Genomic DNA, 11,509 nt, shown 5'->3' on the forward strand with positions numbered 1-11,509 from the left:
GCTGGCTAGCTATGTAGCAAACACACTATGTTGTTGTTACTCAAAATGACCCGAGAAATGTGTCATGTATTGTAGCTAGGAGGACAACGTTAGTTATCTCGTCAATTTGGCTTTTAATGCAATATCACACAAGTGAGTGTTATTGAGGGGAAAGCGCGGTAGTGAATCAGCTAGCCTCTGCATGCTAGCAGGCCTCACCTAGCTAGCTCACCAGGCTTTCCACGGCACCCGTTTAACCGCCGACTAAAACTTTGGTAACGTTAACGTTAGGCCTAACCATCCATCCATCCATCCATCCATCTTCTCCCGCTTATCCGTGGTCGGGTCGCGGGGGTAGCAGTTCCAGCAGAGAGCCCCAAACTTTCTTTTCCCTGGCGACATCAACCAGCTCTGACTGGGGGATCCCAAGGCGCTCCCAGGCCAGCGAAGAGATATAATCCCTCCACCTGGTCCTAGGTCTACCCCTTGGTCTCTTCCCAGCTGGACGTGCCTGGAACACCTCCCTAGGGAGGCGCCCAGGTGGCATCCTAACTAGGTGCCCGAACCACCTCAACTGGCTCCTTTCGACGCGAAGGAGGAGCGGCTCAACTCCGAGTCCCTCCCTGATGACCGAACTTCTCACCTTATCCCTAAGGGAGACACCAGCCACCCTGCGGAGAAAAACCCATCTCGGCCGCTTGTATCCGCGATCTCGTTCTTTCGGTCATGACCCATCCTTCATGACCATAGGTGAGGGTAGGAACGAAAATGGCCCGGAAGACCGAGAGCTTTGCCTTCTGGCTCAGCTCCCTTTTCGTCACAACGGTGCGGTAAAGCGACTGCAGTACCGCTCCCGCTGCTCCGATTCTCCGGCCCATCTCACGCTCCATTGTTCCCTCACTCGAGAACAAGACCCCGAGATACTTGAACTCCTTCACTTGGGGTAAGGACTCATTCCCTACCTGGAGTGGACAGTCCATCGGTTTCCTGCTGAGAACCATGGCCTCAGATTTGGAGGTGCTGATCCTCATCCCAGCCGCTTCACACTCGGTTGCGAACCGATCCAGTGAGTGCTGAAGGTCGCAGACCGATGAAGCCATTAGAACCACATCATCTGCAAAAAGCAGTGGTGCAATCCTTAGTCCACCGAACTGCAGACCCCCTCCCCCATGACTACGCCTCGAAATCCGATCCATGTATATTACAAACAGGATTGGTGACAAAGCGCAGCCCTGGCGGAGGCCAACCCTCACCGGAAATGGGTCCGACTTACTGCCGAGGACCCGGACACAGCTCTCGCTTTGGGAGTACAGAGATTGGATGGCCATGAGTAGAGACCCCCTCACCCCATACTCCCGCAGCACCTCCCACAGTAACTTCCTTTGGCGTTCCTGTTGCTATATACTGTACATAGCAACAGGAACCCCCTTTGGCGTCCTGTTGCTATGTACAGTATATAGCAACAGGAACCCCCCTTTGGCGTTCCTGTTGCTATGTACAGTATATAGCAACAGGAACCCCCTTTGGCGTTCTGTTGCTATGTACAGTATATAGCAACAGGAACCCCCTTTGGCGTTCCTGTTGCTATGTACAGTATATAGCAACAGGAACCCCCTTTGGCGTTCCTGTTGCTATGTACAGTATATAGCAACAGGAACCCCCTTTGGCGTTCCTGTTGCTATGTACAGTATATAGCAACAGGAACCCCCTTTAGCGTTCCTGTTGCTATCGTACAGTATATAGCAACAGGAACCCCCTTTGGCGTTCCTGGTGCTATGTACAGTATATAGCAACAGGAACCCCCTTTGGCGTTCCTGTTGCTATGTACAGTATATAGCAACAGAACCCCCTTTGGCGTTCCTGTTGCTATGTACAGTATATAGCAACAGGAACCCCCTTTGGCGTTCCTGTTGCTATGTACAGTATATAGCAACAGGAACCCCCTTTGGCGTTCCTGTTGCTATGTACAGTATATAGCAACAGGAACCCCCTTAGCGTTCCTGTTGCTATGTACAGTATATAGCAACAGGAACCCCCGTTGGGCGTTCCTGTTGCTATGTACAGTATATAGCAACAGGAACCCCCCTTTAGCGTTCCTGTTGCTATGTACAGTATATAGCAACAGGAACCCCCTTTAGCGTTCCTGTTGCTATGTGACAGTATATAAGCAACAGGAACCCCCTTTAGCGTTCCTGTTGCTATGTACAGTATATAGCAACCAGGAACCCCCTTTAGCGTTCCTGTTGCTATGTACAGTATATAGCAACAGGAACCCCCTTTAGCGTTCCTGTGCTATGTACAGTATATAGCAACAGGAACCCCCTTTAGCGTTCCTGTTGACTATGTACAGTATATAGCAACAGGAACCCCCTTTAGCGTTCCTGTTGCTATGTACAGTATATAGCAACAGGAACCCCCTTTAGCGTTCCTGTTGCTATGTACAGTATATAGCAACAGGAACCCCCTTTAGCGTTCCTGTTGCTATGTACAGTATATAGCAACAGGAACCCCTTTAGCGTCCTGTTGCTATGTACAGTATATAGCCAACCAGGAACCCCCTTTTTGCGTTCCTGTTGCTATGTACAGTATATAGCCAACAGGAACCCCCTTTAGCGTTCCTGTTGCTATGTTACAGTATATAGCAACAGGTAACCCCCTTTGCGTTCCTGTTGCTATGTACAGTATATCAGCCAACAGGAACCCCCTTTAGCGTTCCTGTTGCTATGTACAGTATATAGCAACAGGAACCCCCTTTAGCGTTCTGTTGCTATGTACAGTATTATAGCCAACAGGAACCCCCTTTAGCGTTCCTGTTGCTATGTACAGTATATAGCAACAGGAACCCCCTTTAGCGTTCCTGTTGCTATGTACAGTATATAGCAACAGGAACCCCCTTTAGCGTTCCTGTTGCTATGTACAGTATATAGCAACAGGAACCCCCTTTAGCGTTCCTGTTGCTATGTACAGTATATAGCAACAGGAACCCCCTTTAGCGTTCCTGTTGCTATGTACAGTATATAGCAACAGGAACCCCCTTTAGCGTTCCTGTTGCTATGTACAGTATATAGCAACAGGAACCCCCTTTAGCGTTCCTGTTGCTATGTACAGTATATAGCAACAGGAACCCCCCTTTAGCGTTCCTGTTGCTATGTACAGTATATAGCAACAGGAACCCCCTTTAGCGTTCCTGTTGCTATGTACAGTATATAGCCAACAGGAACCCCCTTTAGCGTTCCTGTTGCTATGTACAGTATATAGCAACAGGAACCCCCTTTGGCGTTCCTGTTGCTATGTACAGTATATAGCAACAGGAACCCCCTTTAGCGTTCCTGTTGCTATGTACAGTATATAGCAACAGGAACCCCCTTTAGCGTTCCTGTTGCTATGTACAGTATATAGCAACAGGAACCCCCTTTAGCGTTCCTGTTGCTATGTACAGTATATAGCCAACAGGAACCCCCTTTAGCGTTCCTGTTGCTATGTACAGTATATAGCAACAGGAACCCCCTTTAGCGTTCCTGTTGCTATGTACAGTATATAGCAACATACATCTTTTGTAATTTTTGAATAAATATTTGAAGTTTTTCAGAAAACTTCAGGATTTAGAAGGCGTTTTTAGAATCGGCCTCAGGTCTAAATGGGTTCATCCAATAGTATACACAGGACATGCTGTATAAAGCCCACTTCTTTTCAGAAGTAGTAGAGTTGGTGCATATAATTCTTGTGCACATACAGTAGCTTGTGCACATTATGTTATGCATTGTCACTACTCGTGAGTTTGGATTCCTACAGGCTAAATCTTGGTCATGCTTTTATTAACCTTGCTTCTTTAAGTATTGGAGCTCAGCCATCATAGGTCTTGTCAACTTGCCCTGAATTATGTCAATATCTTTATTTGTCCTGGATTTCAAACTGCATCACTTTATGGTCAGGAAAATGTACTTTTTTACTATGCACTAGGAATAGTGAGTATATTGTCTAAATGACCATGTTTCTCAATTTGTCTCCATCTTTTAGATTGCACAAGATGTTTCGATCCTCTTCGCAGAGCCTGCACCTAAACTCTTGGAAACGTGGGTTCCTCTTTACGCTGACCAGATCATTCGTCTGGCGAAACGCGAAGGGAAACTCGCATTGCCAGAGGAACAGATCAATCTGGGTAAGATAGTTATTTTATAACAAACTTAGCAAATGTAAAGAATACCTTACTAATAATAATAATGAGTTTGTTTTTATATCATGCTTTTCTGGATACTCAAATGCACTGTACATAAGAACTTAACTAACAGAACACTCAAACAAGAAAGACTTTTTTCTGGGTGATTTGATTGATGTGGAACTTTATTGTATGATCCGACTATTCGAGTCTATATGGACACCCATCACTGTCCTCCTACAGGTGCCAGGGGAGAAGTAGCCCTGATGCTGCTGCCTGTCATGCTCCCTCTGCCTGTATATAAACAGGGCAAAAATTGGTCCGCGCCAGTGTGGAAGAATCTAAATCATTCTTCATTGATGTTAAGCCCGTAAGTTATTTACCTTTGAACAGAAATTCAAATATAAATTCATAGTGAAATGACTCCAATCATTCTTTAACACTGTTGGAAAGCCTGATTCCTCTTTACAACGAGGTGCAACTTGTAAAGATTGTATTCGTGGAATGAGTGACACAGCTTGACGTTTGTCAGAATACTCATTTCATGAAGCACTATTATTACAAGTTGTAACTCGGTATAAATTGTTACTCCATATCGACGTGGGATGTGTAAACCACAGACCACACATAAGTAGACTGGCCACGCACCCAGAATAAATTGTTTAAGACCACGCCATTGAATTTAGGGCTTCTTTCTTAAATCAGCTGATGGGGTGGGAGAGGGTTGAAAGAGCTTCAGCTGATGACAATTTCTCTGCACCGGTAGAAATACTTATCTTTTTTCTTTTCTTTCTCATCATAGGTCGGAACTAACATGGTGGAGTATTTGGAGCAAGCCAAATCGTCCAGGTCGTGCCCGTTCGTGCTACTGCTTCAGGATGGGATGCTGTGCTCTCAAGCCTTTGTTGTTATCTCAGGCAAGGCTATTGAGACTGGGCTCTCGCAGCTGCTGTGGATACCTGTTTCAAGAGTTTTTATGTCTTTGACATAAACTATACAAATCAGTGTTTGCCTACTTGGCAATTCTTCCAGGATGTTGTTTATGAACTCGAGGGAACTGTTTCCCCAGCAGTGAAGTTCCTGAAAATGCAAATACATGCTTGTAACTAGACTGGCCTGCATCCCCCCCACCCATCTCTTCCTTTCTCTCTCCTCTCCCTCTTGTTCCACATCTCCTAGTATCAATAACCCTTGTGTGAGGAACTGGGAATTTAATTTTTTGATGTGTTTTGATTCTGTGATTTTAATTTGAATAAATCATTATTGTTACATTGGTGTGAGAATATATTTGATCAAGAAAACAACCGAAGGATCAGAGGTGAGTAAATGCCAACAATCACACGATTGTGATTGTGATAATTTTGTTAAGTTCATGACTATCAGTTGTGCCAATAAAATGTCAATTATAAAAGGGAAAACAATCCATTATAATTAGTAATAATTCATAATTATACATTAACAACTAAACCCAGCAGTGTAGTCAATGTGAACCCTTCATTGGGTTATATAACCAACCCAATTTGTTGGGTAATATTATATAACCAACCCAATTTGTTGGGTAATAAAACCAACCTAATTTGCTGGGTTAAATTAACCCAGCGTGTGTTCTGTCCAATATTTAACCAGCGCTGGGTTGGGAAACAACCCAGCGCTGGGTTGGGAAACAACCCAGCGCTGGGTTGTTTTTAACCCAGTAGTTTTAAGAGTGTAGGAAAGGGTTGTCCTTGTGCACATCACACAAGTCTCTTTTGTCAGCAAGGAGTGTTGTTGCACTGACAACTTCAGGGTTTAACAAAATGGCAACTTTCCTTCCTCTTTTGCACATTATTTCCACCCTACTGAAATGCTTGGCCAGCTTTTGCTCGAATGGCGAGAGGCTAACAGCAATGTCCTCCTTTTTGAGACCTCTCCTGCACGGCGCCTGTTGAAGATAATTATTTGAGCTAGTGTAACTCTGGCTAGCTCTGCATAACTCTGTGAAGTTCTCCATAGCAGTAGCTGATTTCTTCTCCAGGTACTGGTGGAGGAGCTGCACATCCTTTGTAAAAGGTATTGTACACGGTCTGTTAAACTTAGACATGCTCAAAGTAGCAAGAGCCATGTGGGAGATAAGTTCATTCCAGTCTTTAGTGCACAGTTGTGTGAAACGCTCTGATGCTTTGATCATCAATTCATCTTCTGCAGCAATGGCTCTACAGAGAATAATACTGCCAATCTTCTTGAGTGAATGTCCTAATTTCAGAGCCACACTTGGTATGTGGTAGCAGTGCTTCTCTTCATCGTAACCAGCAACATCTCTGACTGCCTCAATGACTTTGTAAAAGCTGCTTGGTTTTACAGCATCTTCATTAAGAGCCTGCCCTTTCTGTCTGATGTATTCCAATGTTGTCGAATCACTACCATGTGTATTGTAGAGTGACTGAGCCAGTATGAGGAAATCATTCCGTGAAACTGATGCCACTTCATCTTGCTTCATATTTCCAAGGATCTTCCACAAACCAGGAGAAATTGCTTGGGAGAAAGTTGACTCTGCAATATCAGCCAGTACTAGGACCAGTTGCTTCAGTGTCTGAGACGGTCTTTGAAGGACATCTACGCATGTGGCGCCAAAGTTCTTTGCGGACAAACATGCCTTTACAATATACACAGTGCACATATTTGTTGGCATCCAGTGAGACATTTGATCTTCGTGGTCTTGGTTTTAGTTTCCGCTTTGATTCTGCATCGTCTCCTGATTATGATGGTTACCTTTGTTTCGCAGCTTTTCAAGTAACCTTCTTCTCTCTCTAGAGTTTAGGGAACATAAATGCTTCAGCAATTTCAGGTTGTTCTTTCTCATGCTTCTTAAAGTGACGAGCAATCTTAGATTGAGGTTTATTGCAAACAACAGTAATTGTTGAGGGTGCAAGAAGAGTCTTTGGGGTTTGCAACACTCTCAATTGTCGCCCTCTCGGAGTAATGAGACTCTGTTACAGCTGTTGCTTGTGGTTCATTCTCAGAACTGGATGCGCCATCAGGGATGAAATGTTCATGAAGTTGGAATGTGTCAGAGGTAGTAGCAGCCGTGTCTTGCTGTTCAACACAGTTCTTTGTAGAGACGGTTGGTGCAGTCTTACCATGGGGTGGCTTTGAATCCCTGATGGTGGCTTTGAGTATTTGCTTCAGAGTCAGGAGGACAGTCTTCATCAGCGCTGGATCCATCGCTGCTAGACGCTGTTTCAGGAATGTAGTCTTTATCACTGACGGAACCTTCATTACTAGAAAGCCAGATGTCCTTCATCTTCAAAAGAAAATAAAGGAACCAAGTTTATATTTAGAAATCAGATATTTATATAAACACATGACGGACCGGTGAGTCGTTGTTCTTGATGCAGCGGGTTCTGTGCCATGAGGTTGAACTTACTAAAACACAATTACACAAGAAAAATGTACTGGTAACATTTCTTGAGCATTATTTTTACATGTAATCACTGTGCTTTCACTATATAACAAAGAAGAAAGTAAGTCATTTAGAATCTAAGTTAAGTATTTGAAATTAAGTTTGTTTTATCGAAATGTTTATCATCTCAGAGTAAAAAAAAAAACGGTGTTGTTTGACAGGTACTTACATTTACACGTTGAGACAGGTCCTGTGCAATCATGACAATTGTCCAAAGAGGAAATAACTGCACTGGTGAGTTCATGATGACACTGTGGATACACAATTAACATAAACAAAATAAATATATATGTTATTTTAAGTGTGTTTGAGTGTGAAAATGTGACTCAGATACATTTAGGACATAATCCTTATGACAATGAAAAATAATAAGGTTCGTCTGCTTGGACACCTTATTTTATATAAAAAACATATTGTACTCATCATTTTGAAAATCTCTTAGCATCTGACTTAGAGCAGTTGCAGTAGTATTGAAAGTATGTCCTGCCTAAATTGTGTATCTTAGGTCAAGGCGTCATCAATGCTAACAAGCTGACAGATATCCAACTTGCCATATACGAAGGATTCCTCCCTTTAACAGTGTGTGAAAAAACAATGGTGAGAGTATTGTGAAGTACAACTTGCCATTTTGGTTGGTGGGGAGGACGGAGGATCTCTGTCGGGCTCAGGGTTACAAGCTACTTCACAGGGAGCCTGCAATTGTAGCACAAGAAGACACCGTTGTCACCTTGGTAGTGTTTGATCTGACTTGTGTGCTGCAAAGGGTTAACAGTTATGGAGGTGTGCACATGCTGGATGAAGGCAATGATCTAATGTCTAGTCATGTCAACAGGTTGTAAAACATCTGTCCTTACAAGGACTGCTGTCCCTACAAGACACCCTGTGACCAGACGGCCATTTTCTTTCTGTGTATAACATTTAACCCGTTTCAATTTGACCCAAAGTATTGGGAAATGGAGCCCCCTACCAAGACGATAGTCCTGGTAAGACAGCTTCAATCTATACCGGTCAGCGACACGCAACAATGTGTGGAAAAACAATGCATTGAAACGTACCATCTTGTCCCGATGTGTTAGCAGTTGTACGATGTTCGGTCCCAGCCTCTCGTGTCCCACCACATACTTCCTGTACATAAGTGAAAGATATTATCGACTCTTTTGTTATTAATCAGGTGAAATTCAGAAAATAATGTTAACACAGTACACATTTGTTACTGAAACAAATCAAATCTGCTTAACTGAGCTGAGTGGGAGTACCATGGAGAACAATGCACCACTTTGTCCCTGTCAGTTAAGCAATGCCCTAAAGAGAACAGAACCTCACCTTTAAGCGCCAGGGCCAAGCAGAATCCCCATAGTTGTACGTTATCTCCTCCTCTGGGAATATTTCCTTTACAGAATATAGGCACAAGTGTGGGGTTCCTTTGACAACGATTTGTTTCACTCTGCAGTTTGGATTCCTGTGATTATCATTTGTAAGACGTCCAAGTGTTCCATCCTCTTTTGAAGCATTAATGCTGCAAGACAAATAGTCCAGATACAACATCATGCATCATGACAGAAAAGCACTGAATTCATAAAGAAGTCACATACATCTGATAATGGTCAAATATCCATTTGAGGTAATCAACAAGCAGCAAACTCACCAAAAGTGCATTCCAGACCAGTTGAAATCGAATAAGAAGATCTAGATCTTCACTTACACCCAATATTCCACGGTACTCCACCACAAAAGTTGACGGTGCAATATATTCCCGTGTAAAAACACCATGTCCTACAATAGCAAAAAAAAATGCATTAACATTAAACATTACCTATACCCAATTATTTGTAAATATTTGCCATGAGTGTGTTAGATGTAGTGTTAATTTCGTTGACTAAATCTATGACGAAATATGTTCGTCAACGACCTTTTTTTCCATGACGAAAACGAGACGATGACGAGACGGCACCGACGGCAGTAAACAATAACTGTAACGAAATCATCATGCAATATCATTGACGAAAAGTGACGAGACGAAAATGCAGTTCACTAAATAAAAACTATGCCAAAATCTCTTTACTTTCGTTGACGAAAAATGAGGAGATGAAATATTATCAAAGATAACGTTACATCTCTGATAGTCAGTTTTTCTCCCAGCAGTTCCATTTCCGGGGCTGCGGCTGGGCAGCAGCTGTGTGTGTCTGCGGTGCGCGCGGCGGTAGATTTGAATTACACCGGGCAGCGGCACAATATGAACTGTCAGGAAGACTCGGGTCTAACTCATGGTCTAACTAACCTTATTTAACAGAAAATGAAATGGCAACAGGGCTTGGGAGCAGTGGTCGCACTCGCGTTAACCGAATACCCCCCCGTCAGCGCGAGTGATTGATAAATTGTGCACTCGACGGATAATAATGGATTATGACGGAAATGTTACGATCCGTCAAAATGACTGACAACGAAAAAGTCTAAAGCCACCACTGCTTGGGAGAAAGAAACGATGTGATATTTGGGCCCATTTTCGCTACAATGAGGCGGAGAAAAAAAGCGAATGCATTGTTTCATCAGAAGGGAAGCAATGTGGCCAAAACACAGCTGGTAAAAACACCACAAACCTGAGCAGATACTCTGCAAAGCTTCTCAATCATTCAACCTGAGATTTTCATCAAATAAGGACAAGATATAATCTTATTTATTTATATATACTAAAGTGACAAATTATTGGTTTTGGCTAGACTAGTTTGACTGAAATGTTCTATATAATCTGATGACTAAAAAATACTCAACAGTTTTTATTGACAAAAAGTAGACTCAAATAATTAGTTTTCTTTGACTAAAATGCTCAGACTTTTAGTCGACTAAATCTTGACTAAAATGTTTACTGTTTTAGTCGACTAAAATGCTCAGACTTTTAGTCGACTAAAACTTGACTAAATAAAAACAGGATGAAGGTGACTAAATATGACTAACTAAAAAGGAAATTTAACACAGGACTAAGACTAAAACTAAATTAAAAAATAGCTGACGAAATTAACACTAGTTAGATGCTGTTTAGAGTATGAGAGGTCCTGATAATTTATTCCGGTAAATTATTCTGACCTACTAATTGACCTTTCCGAAGTTATTGAGTCTATGTAAGTTTGCTGCTTGGCTCAGATCCACCAACGTCAGCAAGATCTCACCTCTATTAACTTCCCGAAGAACCAAGGTTTCAATGAACTGCTGTTTCAATTCAGACAACTCTTTTTTAATCTGTTTAAGTGATCCCAAAGGATTTTGATATCAGTAAATGGAGTGTGCTCCTACCTAAGTGTGTGTGGCAGGGTGCAATCTTACCTTGGAAGCAGGAGAGGAGAGCACAGGTGTCTTTTAAATTATCCCAGTCCAACAGGTGGGATCAGTTTATTTGAAGAAAAATAGGTCCAAACTAATACAGGGTTTTTACCTTCTCTCTTTACAACATTATAATCATACTAAAAACCTGGTGCTGTGATCATGTTCAAATATGAAACTTTAATTCACAGTCTTACATTTATTACCAAAATGTTTTAATTTCAACTTAAAATTCTCCCGATAGAATTTAGAGGTATTTCCTCGTAAAAAGACCGGTGACAATAAAAAGCGCATTCAACTTTTTCATTTCACCAACTCAATTCACATCAGTTTCATACCGTTTTTTCCGACACAGACGGCGGGTATAACATTTAAAAACTCATACCTATCTGCAATTTCGGAGGGGAGATTTTCCTCACAGATGGCGGTATTTATAATATTCACAAACACATCTCTCATCAAATCATTCCACTCAGCCAACAACCAATAAATTCGAGAGATATTTACCCCGTCTGGCAGGACCTTACCGAGAGCTATTAACCCAGCTCTGAAGTACACAGCATACCGGGAGAGAGTCTACCAGGGGTTACCCCCCCTCTCCTCTCTCTCTGAGGCTCTCT

General features: G+C 42.5%; 1 long non-coding RNA gene across 1 annotated transcript; it reads left to right on the top strand.

Annotated features, from left to right (window-relative positions):
* The first annotated feature begins 3,489 nt into the window (after nucleotides 1-3,489).
* On the top strand, nucleotides 3,490-5,337 carry LOC117535448. The gene is made up of 3 exons (XR_004567420.1): nucleotides 3,490-4,138; nucleotides 4,379-4,505; nucleotides 4,938-5,337. It is a non-coding gene; the product is annotated as an uncharacterized LOC117535448 (long non-coding RNA).
* Nucleotides 5,338-11,509: the final 6,172 nt, after the last annotated feature.

Source organism: Gymnodraco acuticeps, unplaced genomic scaffold (assembly GCF_902827175.1).
Source record: "Gymnodraco acuticeps unplaced genomic scaffold, fGymAcu1.1, whole genome shotgun sequence".
In the NCBI taxonomy this organism is placed as follows: domain Eukaryota; kingdom Metazoa; phylum Chordata; class Actinopteri; order Perciformes; family Bathydraconidae; genus Gymnodraco; species Gymnodraco acuticeps.